This window comes from Anas platyrhynchos, chromosome 18 (assembly GCF_047663525.1).
Source record: "Anas platyrhynchos isolate ZD024472 breed Pekin duck chromosome 18, IASCAAS_PekinDuck_T2T, whole genome shotgun sequence".
Taxonomy (NCBI): domain Eukaryota; kingdom Metazoa; phylum Chordata; class Aves; order Anseriformes; family Anatidae; genus Anas; species Anas platyrhynchos.
The window spans coordinates 7,053,594-7,079,241 of record NC_092604.1 but is presented as its reverse complement, the minus strand read 5'-3'; the positions used below and the strand labels follow the sequence as shown (position 1 = coordinate 7,079,241).

At 46.3% G+C, this 25,648-nt stretch overlaps 1 long non-coding RNA gene across 1 annotated transcript in view; it reads right to left on the bottom strand.

Moving 5' to 3' along the window:
* The window catches only part of LOC110354167 (uncharacterized), a 110,092-nt gene that overhangs the window by 5,721 nt on the left and 78,723 nt on the right, over positions 1–25,648 (bottom strand). The window contains exons 3-6 of the long non-coding RNA XR_011803987.1: positions 5,897–6,171; positions 4,067–4,197; positions 2,996–3,077; positions 205–706 (exon numbers count right to left, since the gene is read on the bottom strand). This is a non-coding gene — a long non-coding RNA (uncharacterized lncRNA). The remainder of the gene's footprint in view (positions 1–204; positions 707–2,995; positions 3,078–4,066; positions 4,198–5,896; positions 6,172–25,648) is intronic.

Sequence of the window (25,648 nt, the reverse complement as noted above, 5' to 3'; positions counted from 1 at the left end):
TTCTCATTTAAGGACAGGCTTTTGGTTAAAGCCTAAGATTGGTGTTTAGAAGAAAATTAATTGAATGGGCAGGATATATGGTTTGGGGCTCACATCTCTAACCCTCTTATAGATCAGTTTTTAGTTTGTTTGCCAAAACAATATCCCCTTTGAGCATCAGTTTCCCCATAGCAGAAGGGAGGACATGGCACTGCTGTTACACACCTGAAGCAGAGGTGACTTTGGGTAGATTTGATTCCTTGTGGGTTTGGAAAGTGAGAGGACAGGCATTTATTCGTGTTGTACTCCAGTTTCGGCCAAGTCAAGCAGAAGTGCGGTCAGGGTGCTTTGACAAGGCTGCAATAGTGCCAGGGCTTCAAGCAGCACCCGGCTGGGTTCAGGAGCAGTAAGGGAAAGCAACAGCATGAGCAGAGACAACAGCGTTCAAACACCCACTGCCTTCAGAGATTATTTTTTAAATTGCCGATCATGAGGAAAAATTATGGGCCAAATTGTCTGCTTATGTAGCTCATCTCAACTCCAACAGAGTTATCGTAGGAGATACTCTGACTGCAGCCAGAGCGTGCCCAGCTTTACATGTTCAAACAGCATGAGAATAGCTGAAAAAAATGCATGAGGTTTTTATAAATACATTCTGAATTCTTGTTTATGTGTCTTCTCTCTTTTACATCTTCAGGCTATGCTGGGGTGTGTTTTTCAGCTTCACCTGCAGAAAAAAAAACCAACAAAACACTGCATGTTTTCTTACACAGAAATGATTCTCCCTTAACTCACATTTCTAAGAAATAGGGATTTACCTGAAAGACCAAAGAAAGCTAGTATTGTTGGATAGTGGGGTGAAGGAGGAGGTAGTCAGGATTTTTTATAGGGGGCACTGATATGCAAGAACATTCCTATTAATCCTCAGCACCCTCATCCATCAGCTTTCCTCAGCTGCCTCTCACTGGCACTCCATTGTAAATGACTGCGAGTTGGAGATCTCTTTGATCCTGTTGGCACTTTTCTTTCTCAGAGTCTCAGGAGGAAGATGGATATTTAATGACCAAAATTCTCACTTTCATCAGCCGTAGCATTGGCCCAAATCAGAGATGTGGGCCTGGCAACCCCAGCCCCTTCATCATGCCATTGATTTGGTATTGTCCCACTACATTAAATTCATCAATAAAGAATTCAAAAGACCTTCCTCCCATCCTTTTTATTGTCATATAGGAACTGCATTATTCACATGTCCATATGTTTAAGCATAAACCGAGCTTTATGATCACTTTATATCCTTTATTTTTTTTTAGTCAAGCAGTATATCAGTGGAGGCCATCATCATAAAAATACTGACCCAATTTGTACCTGGCATAAAATGCCATTGATTCAGTGGGGTCGTGGAATTCAGCTCATCACTATAAACCTTTCCCACGAAGTCCTGTTCAACAAGTGCCTGGAAAACCTCATCTTACACAACTGTGGGGTAGTGGCAAAGCCATGAGGACATTTTCCTTTATGACTTTCTTCTGGTTTTGAAGAGGCTCAGCACAGCCCCCGTCATCCTGCTCACTCGCGCCGCGCTCCAGGGGCGGCTGAACGTAACGCCAAGTGCTTCATCACATGCTTTCGGTTGCAGAAAGTGGCTTTCTGTGTAGTTTTATCCCCAGTCACATTAATAATGACTAAGACTGGAGCTGCTCAGCCAGCTCCAGAGCTGGACGGCTTTTCTGGATCGTGTTCAGCGCCTAACATGCCTGGCAACAGCATCCAGGTTTTAACTGTTGCGAGCGGAGGGGCTGCTTGCCTCGACTACTCCCGCACAATGGTTTTGCTGCCACTGCTAATATTTGAACAATGTGTTTGCCAATTACGTTAATACAAACAAGTCCCCTGGATCCCAAGGAAAAGGCTGTGCAAACCCAAAGAGAAAGAGCTGCTGGCGGCCTGGCCGCTCTGCAGAGATCCGTGCCACGAAGCAGGCAGAGGCAAGACAAGGACAAGACGGAGAGCTGAGCGTCCTGCCAGCGGGGACAGGCTGGAGCTGCAGCACGGCTTAGCTTGGCTAAGTGATGGTTGACTCCCAGAATTAACACTGGGGTGCAGACGGATGGGATATCAGAGACGGCTGGCTTGCGAAGTGCCCCCAGGAGCCAAACACCGACTGCATGCCTTTGGTTTCTCCAGATAAATCCTTTCTTGAATAAAATTTGGCCAGGTGAAACAGGAAGATATTTTGCATTTATTTGCCACCTCTAAGTGATCTGCTCTAGTGCTGAAGGTCACGTACTACAGGTATATATGCAAGAGGATGGAGGTCTCCAGCATCTTATTTATTGTCTGTATTTTTCAGCACCTGGAAATTGTAGCTAAATACACACGCCTGCCTTTCTGCTGACTTGCCCTGGGATACAGGAAGCTGAGCACCTCCCGTGGTGAGATAAGTGTTAGGACACAGCCCCGACCTTCCGCTGCCACCTCAGCCCTAGCAGTCTCCACTTAACAACCTCATCATTAGCGCACTGCAGCCCTTCCAGTACTGGCACACACACAGGCGTACTCACACGCAGGTCCTCACACTGGAAATTGGAGTGGACCTGGTCTTGTGAAACAGAAAACACTGCACAGCTGGTTTAAGAGCCTCTAAAAGTCCCATTTGGAGCTCTTCAGGAGCTAAGCCTCATCACTGCGGTGCACAGATCTGCACATAAAGCTGTCACCGTGAACTGCCACCTCCTGCTATCACAGTGCCCAGGTTATGATGATGATGATGAGGAGGAAGGCAGCTTTCCCCTGGGCAGCTGGGGCTGCTGCTAGCACCCCTCCCACCCCCAGCCAGCACTGCCAGCTGCCCTGCAGCAGCACAAAACCCTCCTGCTGCCCCAAGGTCTGCAGCTCTCCTGCTCTTGTTTCAGCTCCAAATGCCCATCTGTCTCCAGCCATTTCCTAAATGATGCCCGAGCAGCCTCCATTTGTTTCCTTCTGAACCTGCTCCAATGTTGTGGGTTTGAAAGCTCACCTCCAGCCTGGCCATTATTGGCTTTGCCTTCCATTTAGGAGCAACTGTGAGAAACAGGAGCAGGGAGAGGCGAGCAAGAGTCCTGAGGAAGAATAAACAAATTAAATGCCAGCTGAGCTCTGAAAGGCATTTTCTAGACCAAATAGAAAACACAGCTTGCCCTTTCATTTTAGATCAGAAATAGGTGGCTGTTGCTTTTCTTTGGCTTTTTTTTTTTTTCCTTGTTGTTTTAATGAGTCATCCTTAAGGAACTCAGAAAGGTGGCTGCGGAAGGAACGGATGGAGGTGAAATTAGAGCAAAGTGTCAAAGTGACAGGAAGAGAGCACCAAGGCCTGGCCGCTGTCCCTGCCCATGGCATTGCTCCCCCCTCATGGGAATTCTTCGTGCCAGTGTTTCCTCTTGTCTGGCTGCTCCTTGCTCTGTAAATCAATCCTGCACCCCAGAGCTTCGGTCCTACATCCCTCACCCTTCTTCTCTGCCTCAGGACACTGCTTCTGCCTCTCTCTGGCATCTCTGTGCAGCTTTTCCTCCTTCCAGACCCTCACTGCCAACACTTCTCTGAGCCCCTGCGGTGCCCTATTCCCTACCCACCCCTTTTCTGTTTACCAGCCATGAGTTAGACAGTTTTGCCTTTGCAGCCAGGCCCCTCAGACATTCCCTCTAATTGCTCCTTTAATCCCCAAACTCCCTTTTCTCTCCCTATAACTGTTTCATCCCTACTGATGTCTCACACAGCAGCCTTTCCCCTTGAGCCCATCTCCTCCCTTTGCTGGAGCTTTCCCCTTTTAGCCATTCAGCCGTGGACTTTGCTATACTCCAGAGTAACATCAGCTCGGAGACACTCTCCTGCTTCAGGTTCCCCAGGGTTTGCTGGCATTACGTGCACCATCACCCAGCTTCTCCCTCCAGATCTCACTGAAAGCACCTCCTGGGCAACCTGTGGCCAGCTTTGCTCTCCCAGGCACCACCCAGGCTGTGCCTGCGGCCCTGGCACATGCAGAAGGGAATTTCTTCCTTCAGCCAGCTCCTGAAGGATGAGAGTAGAGGAGGTGGAAGCTCTAAAAACTCACCTGCAGGAGAACTGCAGGCAAAAGCCAGCCCAGGTCAGGAGATGCCTGGCATGCACCAGCTGCAGGGGCAGGAGTCAGACGAGCGTCCGTGGGAGGATGGCGAAGAAATGCGCTGACGGGTGGGTAGGCAGCTAGATATGGATATACAGACACATCAATAGATTCAGATAAATAAAAATGATTTGCAGATTCTCTTCCTTTCTCCCACATTTTGCGTCAATACATTTTTTATTTATTATTTTTTTTTGTCTGGGGGTTGGGAAGGGCTGTGCATCTGCAGCCAGAGCTGCGGCAACATCTCAGCAGCCCGTGCCAGAGCTCTCCAAAGGCTCACAAGCCCACCTGTGCTTCAGGAGCTTCATCTCCACTCTCCTTTCCTATGGATCTCTAACCCCCTGAGTGCAATAGGTTGCTATACAGAAGGGTGTTTCGATAGACCTTGCTCATTAGGAGTATATTGAATGTCACTAATAAGACCTCTATGAAAGTCTATAGTGAGAGCAATTATCTCACACCAATATAAAATCAGTAGCAGCTTGTTTGAGACCAGAGTACATGGAAGAGGATCAGGGCTTCCTGTAGATTTAATTAGGAATTCTCCTGATTAAAATCTGATTTATATTTCTCCAGCGGGGCATTTCCCCAAGGGGTAAATAACCTGCCATGATTTCCTTACTTTGTGTTTCCCCATAGCCCCTGGTACGGGGAGGGGAACAGAAAGAGGTGTGAGCTTTCACCCTTAAGGATTGAGATCAGGGAAAGAAAGTAAAGAAAACAGTAAAGAAAATAAAGACATAGTGAAGAAATGTGTGAAATGAGCTGATCCCTGTGTCCTGCCTGCCACCACAGGACACCTTGTGCTCTCTTGCTGCTGGTAGGAGACCAGCCAGGCACCGCTGTGATTTAGCAGGGCTCGTTTCTGCATCCTTAACATTCAGAGCCTTGTGGATGGCTGCAAAGCTCCTCGAGAGCCCAGTGGAACATTTAAAAGAGGAGTCGCGGCATTTTCTTTTTAAAGAGCTGTTCTGTCTCCAGCTAAAGTGCTGTTGTAGCTCACTTCTGGGAGGCAGAAGCCTTCTCTGGTTGTGCGACTCCGCTACTTCAGACTGGAGTCCTTGGGGAACCATCACAAACACGCTGTTGAGACAGCCTAATAACCCAGGCAGCCTCTCAGCAGCCCTCGTGCTGCCTGGGAAGGGGATGGGACAGGCACTGCTGGGATGAAGCACACCGTGTCCCACTGCCACTGCCCCACGGAGGTCACTTCTTGTCCTCCCCTCCGGGAAATCTCCAAACTGGACACCAGCACAAAGTTATTTCTCCTTCCCCGCAGCACAAATTAGCGAGCCCTCGAGCAGAGCCACCTTGCAGATATTTTGCATTCAGGCAGCAGGCAAGGGAGCTTCCCTGCCCCGTGCTGCCATTAGGTTTGGTGGCACCTGGGGAAGCTCCTTGGCTTGTCATTGCTTCCCCGCAGTCCCCTGGCCAGATCCTGCACCGATCGTGACGACTCTGCCAGGTCTCAGCAGCAGCAGCAGCGCATCAGACCGGGTGTCTCTCTAGAGATTCGAGATGCTTTCCATGAAAAACACCCACACATTAAATTTCGCTGTGGGTTTATTATCTGCTGCGTGACGTTTTGTGACAGTCGGCTTCCACAGCCCGTTCCTGACCTCCTTCAAGTCGCTAACCAAAACAGATGGCCTTCTTACGGGGACTGCAGTCCCAGGCTTCCCTTTGCAGGAACGCCAGCACACAGACAGAATGGGGGGAAGAAAAAAGCATATATACATAAAAAAAAAATAATCTCAAGACTTTCATGCTACCAACCATAGCAACAGCATGATCTTAACGCTGCAATCTTTGTCCTCCTCCCTTCGCTTCCTCCCCAGGGGAACGGATCCCTCACGGTGCCGTGTGAGTTCAGGACCGCTCGTGTGCCAGCTCGCTGTGGCTGCTTCCAACTTTGGAGGGACTTCCATGGCATTTCCTGGTACTCTGAAAAACCCAGCCCTTGCAGTCATGGTAGTTTGTACGGATCAAATCAATTTTTCTCTTCTAAATATATTAGTATTTCATTTCTTGTAAATATGATTCTTAGGGGTCTGCAATTTGAAAAAAAAAATTGTAAGGAAATTTAAACAGTCAAGGAGACAAAGCAGAAATGTACACAAACACCCATTCATTACTAATCCTTTCCACAAAATATCATCATCCTTACAATGAGCTCTTGATTTTGGTGAATCTGCCACCTGATTATTGGGGCTGGCAGCGCAACTACCTATTGCAAACAGTTGAGCTTACTCACAACAGTAAATACTAGCTTTGATTAAGTAATTAATTAAGATTAAATGGCAGGATGGTGTCACAGCCCAAACAATGGGCTTGTCCAAGACACCTCCCAGAGCCTCTTGATCTCCGTGGGCCTGGCAGTGAACACGAGGGCCAGGAGATCTTCAGGCAGGGCACTAGCGGGAGGGGGTCAACATCTCACAAGCCTCATTTTACAGGGTCGACAGGATTAAGGCATGGCAGTGTCAGGAGCCAGCAACCCTGGAGAAAGCAAGGTGGACACCATGATATCAAGCCCCCTTTCACCCTCTAGCAATAATTAATTAGTCACTCAAAATTAGGTTTCATCTCCTGGCTTTGTGTCCATAGGAAGCCTCTACGTTAGCCCCATTTCTGTGCTCATAATCACACTCTAATCCTAAATAAACATGCAGGTAAATGCTAACATCCATCAAATGACCATACAACGTGAAAATCCATTGCAGGGTGTGCTTTTTTTTAACAGCGCCACTGAATAAATTAAACAGGTAGCGGAGCAGTAACCTTGAGATAAATGATTAGGTGGTTTTATTTTTTATTTGGAAAAAAAAAAAAAGATGACACAGTTTTATCATATTTATAATAAAAGTCATTGACATAATAAAACACTCCCATCACATCAGTATTCATTTCTGCAAATAGAGCGCTGACGTTTTATAATATTAACATGTGTTATAAATGTCACTGATATATTAAGATTTTCAGTCTCTCTAACCAAAAATACAGAGAGATGAGTGAGGAAGAGATGACTAATTCTAAGAGATTAAAGAGAACATTTTCTCATGCAATTAAATCATCTTCTGGTGATTGTGAGCCGAGGGAAACATAGAAAAGTCCAGCTCTGTGACTGCAGATTTTACCACCAGCACGGTGATGACCTGGGGCACCGAGTAATTGGCGCGTTAGGAAAACTTTGGGATATTGGGAAGCGCTGGAGCTGGTGAGCTGCTGGGCTGCTATCACGGGTACCTCTGCGGGGGGAGCTTAGACTGCCCCAAAACTCGATGGGTGTCTTTGGGAGACTGGGTCCAGGCACAGATGGCTTGGAGCAGATCTTTGTCCTGTCTGCTGGCGTGCAGAGCCAACATTCAAGGGGAGGATGCGAACAGCCGCTGGGGCTGAGGGGTCAATGGGACGTCTCCTGCTCCTGGGAAAGCCTCCCCCTGACCAAGCTCTTCCTCCAGCTGCGTGGAAGAGTTCAGCTCACAAATAGCAACGTGAAAAGGATATGGCAGGGAGATCCAGGGCCAGGATGAGGTCTGCACTGCAACAAAACCCCAAGGGACAAGTTGTCAACAGGGCTAGATCCAGGAATGTGAGCTGGTAATGACTAAGTGATAAACAATTTACGTACAGTTAAACAAGCAAGGAGTGAAAGAGTCCCTTGACACCATGACTAATTCTTTCTAATAAAAACCTCTCTGAATTTCCAGGGTCCCATCAAGCTTATAGATCCTATCAGGCACTGGGCTTACAGCAGAGCTCTGTGCAAGCCAACACTTCTGTTTTGCTGCTGTTTAGCTCAAAACCAGCAGCCTCTGGGAGGAAATCCAGAATGAGAGATACCAAAGAGCCCCTTGCTCTTCAGGTTTGAACCTCCTACATGATCCAATCTGAGAATTTAATTCCATGATTTTTGTATTACATCCGTAACTTCTGGCTTCCTCACCATTTTCACCAGAAGGAGCTGTCTGTCTTCTGTGCATGGTCCACCCAGAACTGGTACACCAGCAGCCTGTGAGTCAGCTGTGGGGACTTTTTGTCTTTTAATCAGCAGTTGAAGCAGTGCAGCACCTGAAACGCATTCCCTCCCAGCTGTTTAAATGACACATCAGTATTAATTATTTTCCCTCCTACATGGAGATAACATATTTATACAATAGGTCATTTCCCTAAGAAGCTTGAAATCTCATCAGGCAAAAGGTGAAAAAAGAAAAAAAGAGCTGGGAGCAAGTGGCTGAGGGGCTGCCCCAGCATCACACAAGCTGGCATCATGAGGGGGGCTGCAAATGGGTCTGCTGAGGATTGCTGAATTTCTTTCTGAATTTCTGGTCTTCCCAAATTTCAGGATCACTGTTCCTTTGGCTGTCGAGATCTGGTTGCACCCATGTACCACATTTCTTCCCCTCAAAAAAAAAAAAAAAAAAAAAAAGGTTCTGACTCCAAAGGGAGTCAGAAAAAGGAAAAAGGAAGAAAATCTATACCTCATTTTTCTATTTCTGTCTGTTGATATATCCATACATCCATACCTACCTGCCTGTCAGTGGCATACCTCCCTCTTCTCCACTGAGATGTAGACATCTTCGGGATGTTTTCATCAGCTCCCCAAACAAGTGCCACAGAGATTGCCAAATTTCAATTCACAGGGGAGAAAATGTGTGCACTTTATCCTATTCATTTATATTCTGGGAAACAGCACTTGTGTAATTATGCCTGAATAGCTACAGGGCTAGGGAAGGCCTAAATAAATGCATTCGTAGACAATTGGAGTAACAAGTTTTAATTAGGTTTTTAGCTTCTTCCAGCTCCATTTTGCCAGTGTTGCAACTCATGGACTGGGAAATAAACCTGGTAAGCACGGTCTATAAACACCTGGCTGACCTTCAGCAGTTGCCTCCTCAGTTACTGCAGAAGCATTTGTTTAAGGGTAATTCGATCATGGGAACCCTCCTGAGGTTACTGCTGCTACAGGTCTGCAGAGGGGTCTGGCAGAGTTTATTTGTGTCACTTGTCAGGGTTTCCTCTCCTGGGAGCCCCAATTACCGCGGTGTCGGGGAGGTATAAATTTAAATCTCCAGGCTCCGCGCGTCTCTGCGGATGAACTCATCGGTGCCTACGAGAACCGTTTCCCTTATAAAACATCATGTAAAACGACAGAGACCTGGGCCGCTGAGAGCAGGAAAAAACAATGAACATCCCGCAGAGAGGAAATGAATCTCCCTCCCTTTCGGAGGGGGATTTTTGGAGCTTTTCCTTTTGGCTCCGTCGCGTGCTCACGGCGAGGGTTTGGATTGCAGGAGCTGCCTGGGCCAGGGGTGAGAATCGGAGGGAGAAGCGAAGGCAGCAGAAATGGAGATTTCGTACTTACTAAAGCAAGTTATTTTTCAGCCTGCGCTCAGCTCTAAAGTTCACCACTGAATTATTAAGCGTGGCAGGCTTAGAATCTGCTTCAGCAAATAACATCTATATTTCTTTGGGAGAGCACGGGAGCCCAAACCTCGGGGCTGGGTGGAAAGCAGAGCAACTCCACCAACACGGACTGGTGCCAGCCACCTTTACACCACCCGTGGGAGGTGGTCCATGATCCTGAGTTCTGCACTTTGTCATTGTCCTTCCCCACAGCTTCTTGTCTCAGCCTGGCTGCCCCACGGCAGTGGGGAAAATGCTGCGCTCTCGTAGCAGGCAGAATAGACGAGAGGGTCTGGACTCCTCTTTCTCTAAAGCAAAGATCAGGATAAATGCACTGATGCAAAAAAAAAAAAAAAAAAAAAAGCGATGGAGGTAATCTCACACTTATCCAGGTGTTGCCAAAAATTCCCAGTTTGTAAATAGAAAACAACCAAATGTGAACGCTCCTGTGCAAATGATGGAGGGGCAAAAGTCATCTTCCCACTCTTATGCACAACTCGTACCCAGGTTAAATAAGTCACTGCTTATGATGGACCCCATGGATCTCTGCAGTCATCCCTCTGTGGATTCTTTGATTGCAAGTGAAATACGTGTCATTTTTGACCTGCAAGAATATGAGTTTGAGGCTGCAGCGTGGCTCTGCCACCAAAATGAGGGCAGAGCCCAGAGCTGCTCTTCCAGACCAGCTGCAGACTCAGGCCAGCATCACAGAGATGGTGTTTGGTCTGCACTGTGAAGATTCCTCTTTTTACTGAAGACTTCGTTATGTTTTTAGATGATAGCTTAGATTCGGGAGCACAAGCTGTGTTGTTCAAACAGGGAAGCTGACTCAATGAGACACCCCAGACAGCCCAGCCCAGCCCCTTCAAACGCACTGCACAGATGATCCCTTTTCCTACAAGATTAAAAACTGCAGCAACATGAAGGGTTAGTATGTTTCACAACGGATTCTGATTTATCAAACATGATTAGTGGATTATGAATATGGATATGATTTCTAAAAACAAAAGAAAGTTCATGCGGTTCGTCTTTCTTTAAAAGATTAATTTAAACTCAAGGAGCATTAGCAACAACACAAATATATCGCGTGTAAGATCGGGAAATACAAAAAGGAAGGAACTGAGAGTGAGGAAAGAGAAAAACAGGCAAAATCAGGAGGATTTTTCTCAAAATCAAGTAGGATAGACTATGTCCAGGGATTTTTTGTAGCCTTGCATAGTAAATGCAGTTTTAGGATGCAAAAGAGTTGTCTAGAATATATTATGACTTCTGTTAGTAACCCTTGTGCTTCAAGTCACTCCCAGAAACCTGGTGCTCCAGACAGAGATCCCAAAAGCTGAGGATGTCGGGGATTTCACTCCGTCCCAGCCATACTATTTGTCTTTTTCCTGTTTTCCCCCGACACAGCCCTCAAGGTCTGGCATCGGTTCCCAGCTGCAGGAACTGTTCTGGAGGTTCTTTATCACAGCAGGCTTCCCAGAGGCCAGCAATCTTCCCCCAGCTGGTTAAGCCGGCTTTATAGCGGTGTTACATTGGAAGAAGTGTGTAAAGGAGTAATTAGGGGCCAAGAGAAGGCCCAGTGCAGGTCTAGCAGGATGCCTGGAGAGGAGAAAACTGCAGAGTGTGGAGCTGAATGCAAAGCACGAGGTTGTGCGATGAGGTCTGCTGACAGAGATGAACACATCTCAGAGCTGGCTGCACACTCATCAACGCATTCTTGGACATCTAGGATCTTGCATGCTGTAGAGGTGACCTCCAGCTACATCCAAAGCCCAAATCCCAGATCTTCCGCCTGAAAGAATCACGACTCTTGTCTTCAGGACAACCTTCAGGTGCTCCTCAGAAGGTAGCACAAAGAGCCAGCGATGGGGTTTCCATGCTGTGGACCAGAGGGAAGAGCTACTCCTCTGCTGTGAGGGCCTTCTACCTCCGAGCCATGCAATATTTATGGAGACAGCACTCTATCTAAGAGTCTCCTATACAAGGTCTCCTATGCTCATCACCATGGTATCTGAGAGTCTCATTTATTATAGAAACAAACAACTCACTTCAGAAACGAGTTAAGGTTGCTAAGTGACAACAATGTACTTACTTATCACATCATTTGCAAAACCCTCACACTTAAAAGCAAGGAAATGAATGATTAAGGACTCCTGAAACCCTATACTGCCCACATAATAAAAATTTATTTTTAAGTTGAGTACAAAGAAGTGCACTTTTTATTTTGGCAAAACAACTGTATGCTTAACCTGTGATTTATTTCCTTTTTTTTTTTTTCCCTCCTCTTTTATTTGAAATTTTTATTGTGTTAAAATTGATGTACAAACATTTTCATTTAAGGAATATTCATAAGTAGAAAATATGATTAGTTAGTTTAAGTAATTCCAAGTACCATTAGTATGGGGTAATACTGCATTTGTGATAGGCAAATACGTGCACATTTTTACAGAAAAGAATAAATTTCCATAACACTATTCTTTTGCTAATCGACATTACTTTTGCATGTGTATTCATTTATTTATTTATTTATTTATTTTAAGACAAGCTTTGGTTTCTGTTAAATTCTAGAAATACACATCTCTCTTGGGTCACTGTAAAGATTATTGAGGTGTCTTATGACACACATTTCACTGTATTTGTCAAAACAATTTAGGTAAAATCCAAATTAATCTATAAGTCAAGGAGAATTTTGACATTGTCTTCAGATGGGCCAGGTTTTCAACCTTTACATGTTTTCTATAGGCAATAAAAGATGTATGATGTTTTTAATTATTAATCTCCTGGCTTTTAAGCACTTGGGTTTGGTACCTAATGCAACGGGGGCAAGTGGTGCTGAGGGAGTAGTGCTGTTACTTAATTGTGATTTGTTTGAGAAACAAAACTGCTGCTTGTTTCAGGTTTTCCTAGATCACTCGATGTTTATTTTCTGCGTTTTAATCTTTAATTTTCGTGTGGAGAATTTGGGGTGCAGGGCTTCCTACACTTGCAGTACACCAGGGCTATGTAGCAAAGAAAGATGTGAATCTACACCACTGGAGGAACTGCCAGGTACTGGGATGTCTCCACTGGGGACACGTCCAAGTCCAGACCCTCGGTGGTGACAGATCTGGGGGCCGCTCCCTGAGCTATGCAGTAGCCCGTATTACAAGAAGCCAGCATGTAGAAGATAGGATGTTTTTCCAAAGCACTCTCCATCCCTTGTCCGTGCCTTGCGGTATATGCATGGAGAGTTTCTAAAGGACTCGGGGCTCATCGAGCTGTGCTCTCTTGAAAAATGCGGCCACTCACATCGGGGCCTAAATGGGAGCTGGGTAATGCTGCTTCGGTTGCTGGAAGAATTAGTCAATGACAAAAGAGCAGTCACAGCAGCTCTTCTCCATTAGCTTCCTCTTTCCTTCAACAATATCAATTATGGAAGCTGTAGCCCAAGGTTCCAAATAATAGCTATTTTTCTACAATGTTACTATTTTTGCACATAAAAATGCCTTTTGCATGAACCACTGTCAAGGTCTAATCTAATCTATTTATCTGTATTTACAAGGCACTTATCTACTGTAGTATCTAAGTGCTCCACATAGATAAATAGACAACACTGTCATCCAAATACAGCATTGTTTCAGTACTTTGCATCCCACTGAAAAATCTCGTGGGCTAAAATCTTGCCTCTTGGATCCCAGGGAGAATAGCAGGCATGATGAGGGCCATGCTCAGGCAGGGATTGGCAAAAACACTATGGGCCAAAATCTGCTGGCAATGGTCTTATTGATGCCAGTGGATAGGAAGCCAGCAGATTTTAAGCTGGGTAACGAATTGGGCTGGTACAGCAGAGGTCTGTGCTCAGTACCACGGTTTACAACACCTGTATGAATATGGCCTGGCCTCCCCTTGCTGTCACCATCTCAGCACAGGTAGTGTCCCCGTGCTGTCCCTGCTGGGTGCATGCACACTTGCAGGACAGCTGCTTCTTGAGAGTGGCCCTGGGCTGCTCCAGCAGGGGTTTCCTCCAGTGGGGGAAGAAATCCCAGCTGCCAATCTGTCCTACAGATGCCTTACACCTCCCTGCAGCTGCGTGGTGCTCACAGTGCAAACCAGTCGAACAAAACCTTCCCTGAAAAGAGACAGCGCCTTCTCAGCTGCCAGGTCACACACAAATATTCCTCGAGGAAGCCACGAACTTTTTATTGCATCTTGGGCAGGGAGACAGAAAAGGGAGACGAGGGAGAGGGTGACAGATCCCTACCCCTCTGCTCAGGGAGCGTGCAAACAGCAGGCTGAGCCGTTGCCTCTTGAAGAGGTTCTCCAGGGCTCTGTGTGGAGCACTTCAGGGTTTGCCTCTGCTTTGCTTAGCCCTGCTGTAATTCAACAGACTCAGTAACCAAACAAACAAGGATTTAGCTAAATCATAAACAAAGCCAGCACCCGCAAACTCCCTTTTCTCCTTCCAAAGGATTTGCCTAGTTTGTATTTTCAGGATTAGATCTGCCTCCGTTGAGTAGCTATGGAATAAAATGGAGAGTGATGTGTGTCGTTCGTCAGCATCTCCTTCCTGTCCTACGTACTCCTCTACCACAGCCAGCAGTTTCAAGCCAGACTATGTGATATGGTTGGACAAGAGAGAGGGAAGAGAAAAGTGGAGAGAAAATATCAGCTCTTTACACAGCAGTAGATAGATATATTGTTAACGCTAAACCAGAATAAATTTCTAGTTCTCCCTTTCCTTCATTCTTAATTTCCCTAAATGAGACAATTTCTGTGATGAATGCTCCCCAGGCAATATAAAACCAGATTTTCCTCTGATTTTGGCTGGCTGGGTCAGGCCAAAACTGCCTGCGAAAGCCCATACATCACAGGGCAGGGAGAGGTGATGGAGGAGCTGGACAGCACAGCAGGAAAATGAAACTCTGCATATAGAAAAGAGGAAACGAATGGGTTTTGGTAGGGGAGAGATAAGGATGGTTCTGCCGCCAAATTTCTCATGAGAGGTGGCATTGTGTGGGAGAGAGGAAGAATTGCTTAGCGAGGGGTGGAGGAAAAAGAGGTTATTAAAAACAAACGCGGGGAGCCCCGTCCTCGAAATGCAGGTACCCAGGCCCAGCTGAAAGCAGAGGTAGGTTTCTCCGCTACGAGATAGGGCCCTGTTCAGAGCAGCTGTCACTGCGATCTCCTAATTGGAAATAATTGGGATTGTCTCAAACCACAAAGCCCTGAATTAGCTGCCGCAGCCTCCACCAGGAAGCATCTGTCGCCATCTCCAATGGCAACAGTTCAGCCCCCACCGCCTCCAGCCGGTGGTGCCCGCTCCACCCCGAGCACCCAAATCCGCAGGACCATGGGTGGCCTGGAGAGCCAACGCCACCCTTGGGTGCTGGGGACAAGCCAGGGGATGCAGGGGACGGAGGGAGGACAGGGGAGAAGCAGCACGTTGAGGCAGCATCACGCCATGGAGGGCCCTGGCAAAACTTGTTGGAATTACGTTTTTTTTGCTGCTTACACTAACGGCTCCTTTGTGCTGCTCGTGTGCTGGTGTATAATTAAGATGGGATTTATTTGTTTTTGTTTTTACGTTACAAGGGAGAACGGGGGGAATTGCGGCAATAGGAAAAACAGATTATAAAGTGGCTGGAGCTGTTTTGGGTGAGTTTGCTTAGTTGGTTGCTTGGTCTGGGGTAGGAGGGAACACCGGGAACAATCAATTGAGGAAATCAATTGAAAATACTTGGAGCTGGAAGGGCAAGATTGCATAGAGATCACTCTAGGGAGAAGTGTGAGAAGACTATCAGATTAATTGATTACTACAAAATATCTTAGGCTACGTGTAGTGCTATGTGCTGTCTTCCCTTCTGCATGTTCCAGGCTTCCTTCTGTCCACCCACCAAGGTACTGAAGCCCTAAAACTGGTGATTTCAGACAGTGCATGAAATAATTTTTATTGCTGGAAAGAGATATAGAGTTAACAGATGCTTTTAAAGCACATTCATCCTAACCTAGGTGCCTTGGAGCCATTTTCGTTCTAGTATTGCACTTAGAGGTTTTTTCAGCCTGGAACTTGGGAGACTGAAGAGACTACGGGGAAGTCTGATGCATCTTGATTACAAATTGGACCAAATTGTCTGGGTACTCTGCGCCTGGGGCAAGTGCTGCAATGAAGCTGGAAAACACTGGGAAAAACTGCTTCCCCTCTCTGAGATCTGCACGATGCCGGGCAGTGAGATGGAGTGAAGGGAGCCTTTTCCTCTAGATATCATTCTTTGCTGACGTTTCTTGATTAATAACTAGGTTATTCTACGTTTCCTAGTGAAGTTTTGCTAGCACCCATTTTGCTTCTTACGTTGGATGTTAACTAGGCAAGCAGGCCCCTGTGTTTGCCTGCCTATTTCATGGTGTAAAGTTCAGCACTTAACTGAACACTAAGGCTTCCAAGCCTCTTATAGGGACACCAGCTCACTCCTTGCCCAGCTTCAGATGAGGAGAGGGAGGCAGCACCTTTGTCTTCCTTACTGGTATTATATTAGCACCCTTACACCTCTCAAGATCAGGGCAAGAGCAGCAGGGGAACGGTTTACCTGAAGTCACCAAGGCTGCCATCACAAGGGGGCTGAAAATAAATCTCCTGAGGCTCATGTTGTTTTTTAAGCCCCCAGTAGTCTCTGCACTGGTTTTGGGGCTGTCGAGGTCTGCTCCTATCAACGCGCCATGGACTCCCCCTGCCAGAAAGGGGTACTGGCTGCAAAAGGGTGGGAGAAAGGAAGAGCATCTGCAAATCATTTTCCAGTGTTTATGTATACATATATATGAAGCTCCCTTTTTCCACGGAGACACAGACATTTGCAAAATGTTCTCATCAGCTCCCCAAGTAAATATCAAACAAATTGCTAAATTTTGGTTCTTAGGGGAGAAAATTCGTGACTAGCCCAGATGCACTCCCTCCACCCTCGCAGGGCACCTCTGGGAGAAAGCTGCTATGGGTTGTGTTCCAGATCAGCAAAACAGGCACCCTAAGGCCATTTGGGGCTAATTTATGAAAGCAGAAGGGAAGCAGGTTATAGCTCTGTACCTGAGCCTTCTCTTCATCTATCCAGTCTCAACTTGGCAGCATGAGGTTGTGTATTTATGTATTTATGCTCATGAGAATGAAGTGCAAAGCAGCGTAAGCCCAGCTAGAGCAGCTCTTGAGAGAACTCTTCTTTTTCTGACTGCAGTAGAATTCAGACCAATTTATGTCTTTCCTTTCACTGAGGTTACCTATATTCCTGTTTTTTTTTTTTTGTTTTTTTTTTTTTGTTTGTTTGTTTTTTTGTTTTCCTCCCCTAAATTCTAATCCAGTCTTCGGTTCATGAATGAAGTGCAGGGCACTGCTTTCTATCCTCATCCTCTATTCTATAGATCACACTAATCCTGTCTATAAATTAGTTCATTTACAGAACATCAAGCACAAAGCAAATAGCATGATTGTGCCTTTACCTGGCCATAATCCTGAATCAATATCGTTTCGTTCTTGTGTCTAAATCAGCAGTGATGATCAGTGCTACCATTTAATGTGCTAATGGTCCTCCTGTTATGTACATTAAAGACAGGGCCCTGACATGGGACTGGGGTATCTTTCTGCCTGTATGTGCGACATTATCCACACATCAGCAGCCCGCCCAGTAGGATCCGGTATGTTACAGACACTGTGAAGCCATCCTGTGGCCTGAAAGTCCACTTAGTCTGGAGGTTGAGGTTTTCAGTCCTTGCTAATAAAAGCTTAAGAGGGAAAGATGCTTAAGAAAAGCCTGGAACAGAGCTTGATAACTATAGCTGGGTATAAAGTTACAGGTCAATTTTTTTTTTGTTCACTGAAAAAGTAATTTCAGAGCGCATAAAGCTTTTCACAAATTTGTTTTGGCTCCCTCAAATAACTAATCAGAAAACAAGAGCAAATAAGAAAGATAATATCCCACTTTGGCATTTTCAAAATGAAGTCTCTTTTCAAAAGAAAACAGGGTTTTCTGTTAACCAAATTATATTTGTCTTAAGCATAAAGATTCACAAAGATTAAAAAAAAAAATTATGTTTACTGGAAAACAGAATTTTTCAGTTCAGCCTAAGAAAAATTCTCCTTTTCTTTTATTTTCACAAAGAAAGGCAAAGGGGGAAAAATGCATAATCCATACTGGGTTGGGGTAATTTTGACATTTGCTTTACCCCATTGCTCTGCCCAGCGAAGCAATCAAAAACGATCTGTAGCCTTGCAAAGACAAGGATCTCCTACTGCAAGGAATGATATTGAGTTTTGAGGCAGGAAGCTCCAATTTTTTCTGCTTTATCCCTGCACAAGTACACTGAAAACAAGCTTTATAAATCAATCAGATGCCAAGGACAAAATTGTTTACTGAGATACACATGCTTCATCCTTAGGGACAAGGCCTCAGTGTTCGTGATTCTGGTTGGGTGGGACTCGTACCCAGAAGGGATGTGGCAGAGAAATCACTTTCCATTTGTTAAGACACTTACTTAACTCCAGTCGACAGGAGTGTGAGGACAGAGCTGGAGGCCTTGAGCCACTTGTTAGTCAAAGAAGACTCCAAAATGTTTCAGTGTTATGAGCATCAGCCGCAGCAGCAGAGAAGTGGCAAGGCCTGGAGGGAGCGCAGCAGCCCAGGCAAGTCCCCCCCAGGAGGTCTGCTCTTCAGATGCTTTCCGAGGAGGAAGATTGCCAAGTGGGAAGGCAGATTTCTATGCAGGTGAAATATTTGCTTTCTCCCCCTGTCTGGTCTTGCTCCGTATCAAAATGAAGTATACCGTGATAAATAAAAGTTTGCTTTTAAGGAGGCCCTGTGATCAGTTATGCAAAATTAAAAGCGATATCAACTTGCTTGCATTTGTTTGCGTTATCTCTAACAATTTCCCTTTGCTACAAATCAAACAGTAAGGCCTCCCTTAACAACAACAATAAAAGTAATAAACAATGATATGAGTGCTCTTCATCACAACTTGCCAGCAGCACCTCCCTGCTAATTTAAAGAAGTGCCAGAACAGGAAGAGATAATGCAACACTGACTTATATACACTGTCCTGGGCTGAGGATGTAAGAACAACACAAAACATTTTTCTCATTATAAAAAGCCTCTTAAGCTAATGCACCTGTCCAAAATTTCCTGCAAAGCATCCGACATCCTCAGCACAACTTCCTGCAACATTCCCCACCTGCTTGTAGACACAGATGGGCTCCATCTGCCAGCAGAAAATCTGAGACTCCATACCCAGGGAGCAAATTGGTGAAAAGATAAAGAACAGCCAGGAAGAAGCTGACCTGCAAATCCATGCTGAGCCATGCTGTGAACCCAAGCATGTCATGTGGTCTTCTTGTGTCTATTGACCCACTTGGAAATAGGTGAGCCTGTAGGAAATTGCAGTAGTTGCCTTGAAGAGGAGACCTCCTGAGCAGCAATAAGTACACAGCTGGGATGGAGTCCAACACTGGGCTACAATGGGCTGCAGAACACTCCGACAGCATCACTGCTGAGCAATGGGCATACCAGTGCAGTGCAGGGGAGCAAAGGCACCTTGGTTTCATCTCCACCACCCCTGCTGGAGGCAGATCTCAGGCTGCTCTCAAGGCACTTTGGCTCTGCAGGCATGCCCAAGGGGTTGGTGTGCTGCCAAAACACCCAGACAGATCATCTGCCAGGGAGCAGAGCACTGTGCCACGGCTCCTTCAGTGCAGTGCAGAAACCGCCTGGTTTATATTCTTTGTCCTCTGCTTGTCTAAATTTCTCCCATGCTCCTAGATATCCTCCGTTGCCCTCCTGTAGCACACATTCCTGAAGCTGTGGAATGTGCTAAGCTGCCTATTTAACCCGGCCCCACTTCCTTCGCATCCCAAACTGGCACCAAACTTGCCCATGAAGAAGTGAACAAGAGGGTGCCGTTGATGTGTGCCCAGCAGTGGGTGAAAGGAAAATCCCAGCCACCCAGCATCCTGGCAGAGTTCCTCAGCTGCAGTGCTTCAGGGGTCAGACATGGGTGACAGTCTCCTGGCTTGCTAACCCCTGCTTCGTCCCCCTCTGCTTCAGGCTCAGGGATACCCCCTACTTCAGTGCTACCCTAGAAACCGGTCTCCTGGCTATCTGGAGATGCTTTTAGGATTCCCCTTCTTGAAAAGGTTCTCACATCGAAGGCAGAGATGTGGGAAGGAACACAAAGGGCTCTGACTCTATTCAGCCGTTATCCACCCTGATTAATTTTACAGCTAATGACTCTCCAGACATGGTGATGTATGGGGCTCTGTCAGTGACAAAAAAAATTGAACTTTTACTAATTAAGTAGAACATCTTCATAGGGTGAAAGGTTTTGCTAACGAAAGTAACTCACAAAGAATTATGTTGGCTAGAGACTGCCGCCGAGATCAGAGAGAGGAAGGAGAGAGAGAGAGGTATAAAATATTCACCGCAGTTACCGGTCCAAGACTTCGCTCCCAGGTTGTCTCTGCACGGAGCCTTCTCACGGCCGCGTTCCTGGGCTGCAGCCCACCTCTGTCTCAGGAGAACAAAGCTGCCACGCTGTGCACACACCCTGTCTGCATGATGAACGCCATTTAATGATGCAGCCTTGGCCCAGCACCAGGAATGTGTGTTAGTTGTTGCAGCGGCCGTGTGAGGACACACAGGGTGGTCTGAGGTCCGTAGCAATGTTTTCTGCCTTCTCTTCGTACAGGTGCCACCAAGATCCTACACTGGGTGCGCTGTACCACTCTCCTGTGCAAGAGAACAACCCCAAATGTAGATCAAGATGAGTGAGAGTGCAGCCTTCACTAACACGCCACATGAAGGACTTCATGTGTGAGTGAACGTGAATAACCCATCTCGGTACTAAGAACTGCAGAGAGAGAAGCAGCAGGAGCAGTGACCTGAAGAGGCGGTGGAGCTGCTCAGGCCTGCCAGCACCCCACCATATATCGGGCGTGAAAAGTCACCACCACAAGCTGCACAGCAGGTCCCATAGGGCTGTCACCATGTGCCCGTGGCAGCGTGGGGACCCGTGTCCCTGGGGAGCTGGCCATGAGCTGCAGCTGCCCCACCGAGCCTCTGGCCAACAGCCAGGGCCCTGACGCGGCCTACACAAAGCAACATGGCCCGGCCGGGGCTCTGAGGAGGAGAACTCGGCTGCGCTTTTACCCGCAGGAGTGGTGAAGGACACAGCAGCAGACTGGCTGGGGCTTTCTTCCCCAGGAAGCTCTGGAAAGCAGCATTTGAAGCGAGTCAGGGATCTGACAGCGATGTGCCCCTGGGTTCTGCAGCCTTGCCTCATTTCTGGCCCTCTCCCTTCCCGCCCGCTTCCCACTTGCTGCAGTGCTCATTACTTTAGTAATTCTATTGTCTCCCTTTCATGGAGAGATTTGTGATGCTTTAACCAAGAAACCTACATTAAAATATTGAAATAGGTCATTAAATATTTATTTTCTTCAGCTACTTGTAAAGACAGAAGGAAATTGGGAAAAAACCTGTCAGAAAGGAGCATAATATTCACATTTTTTGAAGAGACTGTTTACGGTTATGTTGCCTGAGGGACCTGCAAAGATGGAATCACAGAGGCCACGGCGTTAACTTTTCCTCCTTGCACTCTGTCTCCCTCTCCAGTGGCCTTTTTCTATTCTAGGATTCAGCTCGTTGTGCTCACTTCTCCCCTCTCCTCCACCAGGATAAATCAAGGTTAGTGCCATGCAGGTCAGTCAGTGAGACATCCGACACACAGATCCTCAGCAGGATGGAAATATGGGCATTGCCCCCTACCTGCGTGCCCCCATCAGGTCTCCTGTCACAGTCCCGTGTGTGCTGATGGAAACCAAACACAGCTCCATTAGCAGCACACACAAAAAAGGGATGTGCCATCCCTTTTGAGCCCAAGGTCTATGCTTCCAGTTTCTGCACGGGCTGCTCGTGCCTTTTCCATCTGCACGTGGAGGAAACATGGAGTTGGGGATACCACCTTCGGGGCATCACCTCCCTTACCATGGCTTTAAGGATTTTCCCTGCAATTATGAGTTCTTATATCCAGAATAACAATTTTCATCTTGCACAGACAAGGCTGAGAACTGCAGGCAAATTGCTTATTTTAGCCCAATAATTCCTCCTCGAGCATCGCTCGTGATGGCACAGGGCATGCAGCTGAGACACAAACAGAGTGTCTTGAGCCCTGACCACTGAACAATCAAATTCCGACCTTCAAGGGGATGTGGTCTCCAGTTATAAAAACATACATTTTCCTGTGTTTCTCCACTTCCCTCACAAACACGCTCCCTCTCTCCAGTGTCAAGCACTCCATTTCTAGGGTGCTTAACAATTTACTTACAACAGCTTGCCTTGCTCTGTGCTCCCACCCTCCATCCCCGATTCCTGGACACGCTGGGTTATTGTCACCTGACTTTCAAGGCTTTTCATTTTCATCTGCAAGTGACGGATAGTACCAAGGGAGCCAAGTGATTATGGCAACAAAACTAAAATAGCCCAACCATTTGTGAAGCAGCTGGTCAGCGCAAGCAGCAAACAGAAATCCGCTGGAGCTTGTTCTGCATGGGTTCCCTGGGCAGCCTGGCTTGCGGGTTACAGTGCAGGCGAGGAGGAGCCCCTGCTTGGTTCACCTGCCTCAACAAACCTAGGCATGAAGGTCAGGGGAATTTTCTGGGCAGAGAGCTGGGACATAAAGCAGTAGCACCAATATCAGGCACGTTGAACTCAGCATCCCAAGATTCAGGATGAGAAAAGCCACTCACAGAGGTGTGTGCAGAGAAAGGGAGGGCACGCAACATTAAGGATGCTATTTATTGCAGAGACTGTTGCAGATTCTGCCTGCAATCTTTTTTCTGCATTACCCAGTGAAAAAGCATCCCTCCTTTTGATAACACATCAAATGGTGCTTATATATGTTGACCAGGCATCAGGGAAGAAACTGAAAGAGAGAGAAAAAGCTGCAGGGGACTTAAAAGGATCCAGGGAAGCCCAGTCCATAGCGGTGATGCTACATAGGCGTGCGGGCAGCCTGTAGTACAAGTGCCACAGAACAGTATGGACGTGGGGAAAGCACTCCACAAAACACGGCACAAATGGGAATATTTGGATTTTCCACACCATTACACCAAGTGCCCTTCCACTTCTTCATCACTCCCTAGAAGTGCTTAAAATACATAATTTGTCTTTAGAAAATCAATCATAATATCCTAGTCGTTTTGTTCATTGAATCCCCACTCCTTTTTGACTGTAGTTCTGGTGTGCAGAAACTAAATATGTCACCACCAAGTCCTTGGTTGCAACAGAACTTTTTTTTCTTCCTTTTCTCTTTGGGACATTTTGTCACTGTTCAGTTTTTGGACAAAACACAGGAGTGCAGAAACTACAATACAAAGTTGGCACTCCCTACATTTTGTAATAATAATTAAATGAATTGTTTTGAATGCTCTGTGCTTTGCTGGGTTTCAGGTGCTTTTTTGCTTGTCTGTCTGGGAAACGCAGGAAACTCTGCCAGGTGTTGGCCCAGGTACATGGGAATAGAAAAAGGAAGGTTTCTTTGAGACACAAATAAGATCCACATTATGCATGACTCAGTACCTCATGTCGAAATTTGGCCCATATCAAAAGGAACACAAAAGGCTGATCACAATGAACAATAATCCAAAAATATGCTGGTGAGAGGAGCGCGCTGTGGATTTCAGAGTGGGGCATGACAATTAGAGCTGTTCAAGATAGTCACAGGGATGAAAATAGATCCAATTCCAAGTGGAAGGTGCCTTTGAAATTTGGGATTTGCATTTTTTTGTGTGTATGCTTTCAACTCAAAAATAGCAACTTGGTTAAATAGAAAAGGCGAAGTGTGAGGATAAGAATAAATATTACTTTATTTTAACAATAATATATCTAAATCTGGAAGAAACCCAGAAGTACTTCTTGTGCAAGACTTAACACAAAGGATTGTGCTTTGTTTTGCTTTGCTTTAACAAATCTATTTCTAATTCTAATCTCTGTACGAGAAAGAGCACAGCTCCTTTCCATTCACCAGTCAGAGAGAATGGATCTTAAAGAGGATGCCCAATGACATCAGGAACCCAGCTCCCGTTCTTATCTTCCCTTGACTTCTGGGGCAATCAAATAGTCTCAGCTCTTTATGGGTAGTTAGGCACGTAGGATGGGACTCTCAGATGTACTTCAGAGCCTGGCAGCCGCACTCACATTTCTTTGCACGTATTTCTCCCTCTGCATCACTGGTCCTTATCTGTACAACAGGGATGGCAGGATTTCCTCAGCTCCCATGGAAAAAGGGCCAGTGAAATGCTTAGACAGAGCACTGACAGAAATCAGAGAAGCTTCAAAGACTGGTGTAAACACCAGCTTTGAAGAAGCTTGGGAACAGAAAAAAAACAAACAAAAAAAACACACAACAACCAACCAACCCCACAGCCAAGTCTCTCTACTTTTCCCCCACGACAATCCAGGCTTTTGACTTTGTCCCCTTGACTCTCATTGCAGGGAGGGAGACGGGCGCATGTTGGGGCAGGACAGGCACTTGTTGGGGCAGGGTGGCCATCCACAGTAATTCAGAGACCTTATTTGCAATCCTCATGATCAGTATTTGAGACTGGATTTTGAAGACTCCCCTTGCAGCTACTACTTTGACTCTCTTAGCCCTATTCTGAAGAACACAGAGCTCTTCTGAATCAACTAGCTTTTGCTGTGCTGTGGCAGTCCCACAGTCACCACATTCATCAGGGTGCTTTCTGCTTTCTTTCACTATAAGGACAGGAAATTTCCTTCCCACCTTCTCTTAAGAAGTGGGCTGGATGTGAGCACAAGTTCCCGTCCTGGATGCTGCAATCCTTATCCAGATCCCTCTTCCAGCCCTGTAGCACTTTGCAGACAGGTTTTGCCTTGGGTACAAATGGCTTCATGCTTCTCCTGTATTTATTCTGCTACTTGCCTCTAACAACATTTTCCAAGGTATATTAGGTTGTTAATATACCATTAGGACATGCAGCTGATGCTCAAAATTTTAACATTTTCCACATTTTGAGAAACAGCTTATTACAAGAAGGGTGCTCATATGCTAGCATTTCTCTTGAAACTTTGCCTCTTTCTCACACTTTTGTCCCAGACCTCCAGGTGCAACTCAATACCTCTTCAATGGTGCTTTAATATCTCTCACTTCTGGTTCTTTTTCCACATAGAGGGGATAAAACAGTCAAATTTGCTCATAACCTCAAAGGGGTGTTGTCTTTATTATTCTTGAGACCACCCCACTCTAATTTTTAGGCAGACTTGCTCAGCCCAGTGGTCTATCCAGTCTTGCACACAATCAAATAAGTCCTTAAAACAAGTCCCAGGACAGCAGTAAGGAACACCACAAAGGCAAATCTGAAAGCTGATAACATTCATCAGTTTACCAGCTTTCCAGTAAGAGACATGAGATCTGAAGCCTGCATTTTCCATCACCTTTCATTGAAAAAGAAAATCCTGCTCTTATCAGAGTCTTGATTTGATTTCATCTGTTGGACTGGGTGGGGAGGCTGGGTCTGATCCTGATTAGGACAAACAGCTCTTCTCTCTCTTCTCTCCTCTCTTGGCTCTCTTGCACTCTGACGTTTATTTGGAGAAATGAGGTCATTCCGGGGTATTTTGGAGTAAGGTAGCTGGCACATTTCATGGCTGAACGGAGACCGTGGCCGGGGCCATCTCCAGTTATATGGATTTTCACAGAGACCCAAGGTCATTACTGAAAATTTGGCCACATATGCCAAGGTCGGTCAGCCTATGAAAGCTTACTGTAACGAACAAACCAGACCTGAGTGTTACTTGATGGGGCCTGCAATACAGTTCCCCTTCTAAAATAGCTGTTTTCTGGCCCACCAAGTGATGGTGCTGCCAACCTGCAAAGCCTGCCCGGCTCATTGCAGCACTGCCTGCCTTGCCAGCCATATTAATGCCCTCAGAGCTTTGGACAGTGATGAGAGAGTGGAGAGAAAGGGTTGAACAGAGCCCGTGAAAGCATCACCAACCAGCCTAGAGCTGTCTCTTGCCCTCATCCTCTCCTCTCCATGTTGCAAGGAATGTGAAAAAGGCTCAAAAGCACAGGGTTGACCACCGTGGGGTAGACGAG